Below are 6,000 nucleotides of genomic sequence, written 5' to 3'. Positions count from 1 at the left end.
TTAACGACATTGCTTTTGGCTGTTTTCACCAATGTCTTGTTCTGCTGGCTGAGGCTACCTACAACACACCAGGGCCAGTGCTGCTGGCCGAGGCTAACTACACCACACCAGGCCCTGTGCTGGTTCCTGAGGCCATCTTCAAAAATCCAGGGCCTGTGCTGCTGGATGAATGCTAAACTGAGTCTTTGGCTTAGGGTATTAGGCAAGCATGCAGGTAGGGTTATAGGATTGTGTTCGTAACTTCAGGTACTGGCCACCTCATCACTTGATTCCATAAATTGACACATTGTGCTGTGGGCAGCAGCTTACGGCCATACCACCCTGAGCACGCCTGACCTCGTCTGATCTCGGAAGCTAAGCAGGGCTGGGCTTGGTTAGTACTTGGATGGGAGACTTCCTGGGAATACCTGGTGCTGTAAGCCTTTCATTTTCATGTCATTGAACTGCTTTTGATCCAGAGAAGGGGTGTATTAAAAGACCCAAAGCAGCTGCCCATTAATGAGGGCACATTAACGACATTGCTTTTGGCTGTTTTCACCAATGTCTTGTTCTGCTGGCTGAGGCCACCTACAACACACCAGGGCCACTGCTGCTGGCCGAGGCTAACTACACCACACCAGGCCCTGTGCTGGTTCCTGAGGCCATCTTCAAAAATCCAGGGCCTGTGCTGCTGGATAAATGCTAAACTGAGTCTTTGGCTTAGGGTATTAGGCAAGCATGCAGGTAGGGTTATAGGATTGTGTTCGTAACTTCAGGTACTGGCAACCTCATCACTTGATTCCATAAATTGGCACATTGTGCTGTGGGCAGCAGCTTACGGCCATACCACCCTGAGCACGCCTGACCTCGTCTGATCTCGGAAGCTAAGTAGGGCTGGGCTTGGTTAGTACTTGGATGGGAGACTGCCTGGGAATACCTGGTGCTTTAAGCCTGTCATTTTCATGTCATTGAACTGCTTTTGATCCAGAGAAGGGGTGTATTAAATGACCCAAAGCAGCTGCCCATTAATGAGGGCACATTAACGACATTGCTTTTGGCTGTTTTTACCAATGTCTTGTTCTGCTGGCTGAGGCCACCTACAACACACAAGGGCCATTGCTGCTGGCCGAGGCTAACTACACCACACCAGGCCCTGTGCTGGTTCCTGAGGCCATCTTCAAAAATCCAGGGCCTGTGCTGCTGGATAAATGCTAAACTGAGTCTTTGGCTTAGGGTATTAGGCAAGCATGCAGGTAGGGTTATAGGATAGTGTTCGTAACTTCAGGTACTGGCCACCTCATCACTTGATTCCATAAATTGGCACATTGTGCTGTGGGCAGCAGCTTACGGCCATACCACCCTGAGCACGCCTGACCTCGTCTGATCTCGGAAGCTAAGCAGGGCTGGGCTTTGTTAGTACTTGAATGGGAGACTGCCTGGGAATACCTGGTGCTGTAAGCCTTTCATTTTCATGTCATTGAACTGCTTTTGATCCAGAGAAGGGGTGTATTAAAAGACCCAAAGCTTCTGCCCATTAATGAGGGCACATTAACGACATTGCTTTTGGCTGTTTTCACCAATGTCTTGTTCTGCTGGCTGAGGCCACCTACAACACACCAGGACCTGTGATGGTTCCTGAGGCCATCTTCAAAAATCCAGGGCCCGTGCTGCTGGATAAATGCTAAACTGAGTCTTTGGGTTAGGGTATGAGGCAAGCATGCAGGTAGGGTTATAGGATTGTGTTCGTAACTTCATCTACTGGCCACCTCATCACTTGATTCCATAAATTGACACATTGTGCTTTGGGCAGCAGCTTACGGCCATACCACCCTGAGCACGCCTGATCTCGGAAGCTAAGCAGGGCTAGGGTTGGTTAGTACTTGGATGGGAGACTGCCTGGGAATACCTGGTGCTGTAAGCCTTTCATTTTCATGTCATTGAACTGCTTTTGATCCAGAGAAGGGGTGTATTAAAAGACCCAAAGCAGCTGCCCATTAATGAGGGCACATTAACGACATTGCTTTTGGCTGTTTTCACCAATGTCTTGTTCTGCTGGCTGAGGCCACCTACAACACACCAGGGCCAGTGCTGCTGGCCGAGGCTAACTACACCACACCAGGCCCTGTGCTGGTTCCTGAGGCCATCTTCAAAAATCCAGGGCCTGTGCTGCTGGATAAATGCTAAACTGAGTCTTTGGCTTAGGGTATTAGGCAAGCATGCAGGTAGGGTTATAGGATTGTGTTCGTAACTTCAGGTACTGGCCACCTCATCACTTGATTCCATAAATTGACACATTGTGCTGTGGGCAGCAGCTTACGGCCATACCACCCTGAGCACGCCTGACCTCGTCTGATCTCGGAAGCTAAGCAGGGCTGGGCTTGGTTAGTACTTGGATGGGAGACTTCCTGGGAATACCTGGTGCTGTAAGCCTTTCATTTTCATGTCATTGAACTGCTTTTGATCCAGAGAAGGGGTGTATTAAAAGACCCAAAGCAGCTGCCCATTAATGAGGGCACATTAACGACATTGCTTTTGGCTGTTTTCACCAATGTCTTGTTCTGCTGGCTGAGGCCACCTATAACACACCAGGGCCAGTGCTGCTGGCCGAGGCTAACTACACCACACCAGGCCCTGTGCTGGTTCCTGAGGCCATCTTCAAAAATCCAGGGCCTGTGCTGCTGGATAAATGCTAAACTGAGTCTTTGGCTTAGGGTATTAGGCAAGCCTGCAGGTAGGGTTATAGGATTGTGTTCGTAACTTCAGGTACTGGCCACCTCATCACTTGATTCCATAAATTGACACATTGTGTTCTGGGCAGCAGCTTACGGCCATACCACCCTGAGCACGCCTGACCTCGTCTGATCTCGGAAGCAAAGCAGGGCTGGGCTTGGTTAGTACTTGGATGGGAGACTGCCTGGGAATACCTGGTGCTGTAAACCTTTCACTTTCATGTCATTGAACTGCTTTTGATCCAGAGAAGGGGTGTATTAAAAGACCCAAAGCAGCTGCCCATTAATGAGGGCACATTAAAGACATTGCTTTTGGCTGTTTTCACCAATGTCTTGTTCTGCTGGCTGAGGCCACCTACAACACACCAGGGCCAGTGCTGCTGGCCGAGGCTAACTACACCACACCAGGCCCTGTGCTGGTTCCTGAGGCCATCTTCAAAAATCCAGGGCCTGTGCTGCTGGATGAATGCTAAACTGAGTCTTTGGCTTAGGGTATTAGGCAAGCATGCAGGTAGGGTTATAGGATTGTGTTCGTAACTTCAGGTACTGGCCACCTCATCACTTGATTCCATAAATTGACACATTGTGCTGTGGGCAGCAGCTTACGGCCATACCACCCTGAGCACGCCTGACCTCGTCTGATCTCGGAAGCTAAGCAGGGCTGGGCTTGGTTAGTACTTGGATGGGAGACTTCCTGGGAATACCTGGTGCTGTAAGCCTTTCATTTTCATGTCATTGAACTGCTTTTGATCCAGAGAAGGGGTGTATTAAAAGACCCAAAGCAGCTGCCCATTAATGAGGGCACATTAACGACATTGCTTTTGGCTGTTTTCACCAATGTCTTGTTCTGCTGGCTGAGGCCACCTACAACACACCAGGACCTGTGATGGTTCCTGAGGCCATCTTCAAAAATCCAGGGCCCGTGCTGCTGGATAAATGCTAAACTGAGTCTTTGGGTTAGGGTATGAGGCAAGCATGCAGGTAGGGTTATAGGATTGTGTTCGTAACTTCAGGTACTGGCCACCTCATCACTTGATTCCATAAATTGACACATTGTGCTGTGGGCAGCACCTTGCGGCCATACCACCCTGAGCACGCCTGACCTCGTCTGATCTCGGAAGCTAAGCAAGGCTGGGCTTGGTTAGTAATTGGATGGGAGACTGCCTGGGAATACCTGGTGCTGTAAGCCTTTCATTTTCATGTCATTGAACTGCTTTTGATCCAGAGAAGGGGTGTATTAAAAGACCCAAAGCAGCTGCCCATTAATGAGGGCACATTAACGACATTGCTTTTGGCTGTTTTCACCAATGTCTTGTTCTGCTGGCTGAGGCCACCTACAACACACCAGGGCCAGTGCTGCTGGCCGAGGCTAACTACAACACACCAGGGCCAGTGCTGCTGGCCGAGGCTAACTACAAGACACCAGGCCCTGTGCTGGTTCCTGAGGCCATCTTCAAAAATCCAGGGCCTGTGCTGCTGGATAAATGCTAAACTGAGTCTTTGGCTTAGGGTATTAGGCAAGCCTGCAGGTAGGGTTATAGGATTGTGTTCGTAACTTCAGGTACTGGCCACCTCATCACTTGATTCCCTAAATTGACACATTGTGCTGTGGGCAGCAGCTTACGGCCATACCACCCTGAGCACGCCTGACCTCGTCTGATCTCGGAAGCTAAGCAGGGCTGGGCTTGGTTAGTACTTGGATGGGAGACTGCCTGGGAATACCTGGTGCTGTAAGCCTTTCATTTTCATGTCATTAAACTGCTTTTGATCCAGAGAAGGGGTGTATTAAAAGACCCAAAGCAGCTGCCCATTAATGAGGGCACATTAACGACATTGCTTTTGGCTGTTTTCACCAATGTCTTGTTCTGCTGGCTGAGGCCACCTACAACACACCAGGGCCAGTGCTGCTGGCCGAGGCTAACTACACCACACCAGGCCCTGTGCTGGTTCCTGAGGCCATCTTCAAAAATCCAGGGCCTGTGCTGCTGGATAAATGCTAAACTGAGTCTTTGGCTTAGGGTATTAGGCAAGCATGCAGGTAGGGTTATAGGATTGTGTTCGTAACTTCAGGTACTGGCAACCTCATCACTTGATTCCATAAATTGGCACATTGTGCTGTGGGCAGCAGCTTACGGCCATACCACCCTGAGCACGCCTGACCTCGTCTGATCTCGGAAGCTAAGTAGGGCTGGGCTTGGTTAGTACTTGGATGGGAGACTGCCTGGGAATACCTGGTGCTTTAAGCCTTTCATTTTCATGTCATTGAACTGCTTTTGATCCAGAGAAGGGGTGTATTAAATGACCCAAAGCAGCTGCCCATTAATGAGGGCACATTAACGACATTGCTTTTGGCTGTTTTTACCAATGTCTTGTTCTGCTGGCTGAGGCCACCTACAACACACCAGGGCCAGTGCTGCTGGCCGAGGCTAACTACACCACACCAGGCCCTGTGCTGGTTCCTGAGGCCATCTTCAAAAATCCAGGGCCTGTGCTGCTGGATAAATGCTAAACTGAGTCTTTGGCTTAGGGTATTAGGCAAGCATGCAGGTAGGGTTATAGGATTGTGTTCGTAACTTCAGGTACTGGCCACCTCATCACTTGATTCCATAAATTGACACATTGTGCTGTGGGCAGCAGCTTACGGCCATACCACCCTGAGCACGCCTGACCTCGTCTGATCTCGGAAGCTAAGCAGGGCTGGGCTTTGTTAGTACTTGAATGGGAGACTGCCTGGGAATACCTGGTGCTGTAAGCCTTTCATTTTCATGTCATTGAACTGCTTTTGATCCAGAGAAGGGGTGTATTAAAAGACCCAAAGCTTCTGCCCATTAATGAGGGCACATTAACGACATTGCTTTTGGCTGTTTTCACCAATGTCTTGTTCTGCTGGCTGAGGCCACCTACAACACACCAGGACCTGTGATGGTTCCTGAGGCCATCTTCAAAAATCCAGGGCCCGTGCTGCTGGATAAATGCTAAACTGAGTCTTTGGGTTAGGGTATGAGGCAAGCATGCAGGTAGGGTTATAGGATTGTGTTCGTAACTTCAGGTACTGGCCACCTCATCACTTGATTCCATAAATTGACACATTGTGCTGTGGGCAGCACCTTGCGGCCATACCACCCTGAGCACGCCTGACCTCGTCTGATCTCGGAAACTAAGCAAGGCTGGGCTTGGTTAGTAATTGGATGGGAGACTGCCTGGGAATACCTGGTGCTGTAAGCCTTTCATTTTCATGTCATTGAACTGCTTTTGATCCAGAGAAGGGGTGTATTAAAAGACCCAAAGCAGC

At 49.7% G+C, this 6,000-nt stretch overlaps 4 non-coding genes and 8 pseudogenes across 4 annotated transcripts; all 12 read left to right on the top strand.

Moving 5' to 3' along the window:
* The first annotated feature begins 303 nt into the window (after positions 1-303).
* Positions 304-422, top strand: LOC148105408 (5S ribosomal RNA). Its single transcript, XR_015718692.1, has one exon. It is a non-coding gene; the product is annotated as a 5S ribosomal RNA (ribosomal RNA).
* Positions 423-812: 390 nt separating this feature from the next.
* LOC148105407 (5S ribosomal RNA) lies at positions 813-931 on the top strand (annotated as a pseudogene).
* A 390-nt stretch (positions 932-1,321) lies between these two features.
* On the top strand, positions 1,322-1,440 carry LOC148105406 (5S ribosomal RNA; annotated as a pseudogene).
* Positions 1,441-1,791: 351 nt separating this feature from the next.
* Positions 1,792-1,900, top strand: LOC148105405 (5S ribosomal RNA; annotated as a pseudogene).
* A 390-nt stretch (positions 1,901-2,290) lies between these two features.
* Positions 2,291-2,409, top strand: LOC148105404 (5S ribosomal RNA). Its single transcript, XR_015718691.1, has one exon. It is a non-coding gene; the product is annotated as a 5S ribosomal RNA (ribosomal RNA).
* Positions 2,410-2,799: 390 nt separating this feature from the next.
* LOC148105403 (5S ribosomal RNA) lies at positions 2,800-2,918 on the top strand (annotated as a pseudogene).
* Positions 2,919-3,308: 390 nt separating this feature from the next.
* On the top strand, positions 3,309-3,427 carry LOC148105402 (5S ribosomal RNA). Its single transcript, XR_015718690.1, has one exon. It is a non-coding gene; the product is annotated as a 5S ribosomal RNA (ribosomal RNA).
* A 351-nt stretch (positions 3,428-3,778) lies between these two features.
* Positions 3,779-3,897, top strand: LOC148105401 (5S ribosomal RNA; annotated as a pseudogene).
* Positions 3,898-4,326: 429 nt separating this feature from the next.
* LOC148105400 (5S ribosomal RNA) lies at positions 4,327-4,445 on the top strand. Its single transcript, XR_015718866.1, has one exon. It is a non-coding gene; the product is annotated as a 5S ribosomal RNA (ribosomal RNA).
* A 390-nt stretch (positions 4,446-4,835) lies between these two features.
* On the top strand, positions 4,836-4,954 carry LOC148105399 (5S ribosomal RNA; annotated as a pseudogene).
* Positions 4,955-5,344: 390 nt separating this feature from the next.
* LOC148105398 (5S ribosomal RNA) lies at positions 5,345-5,463 on the top strand (annotated as a pseudogene).
* A 351-nt stretch (positions 5,464-5,814) lies between these two features.
* Positions 5,815-5,933, top strand: LOC148105397 (5S ribosomal RNA; annotated as a pseudogene).
* Positions 5,934-6,000: the final 67 nt, after the last annotated feature.

The sequence above is a fragment of the Neolamprologus brichardi genome, chromosome 3 (assembly GCF_056152115.1).
Source record: "Neolamprologus brichardi isolate AB-2024 chromosome 3, ASM5615211v1, whole genome shotgun sequence".
In the NCBI taxonomy this organism is placed as follows: domain Eukaryota; kingdom Metazoa; phylum Chordata; class Actinopteri; order Cichliformes; family Cichlidae; genus Neolamprologus; species Neolamprologus brichardi.
The sequence above is the reverse complement of the archived record's forward strand: the minus strand, read 5'-3'. Positions and strand labels throughout refer to the sequence as shown.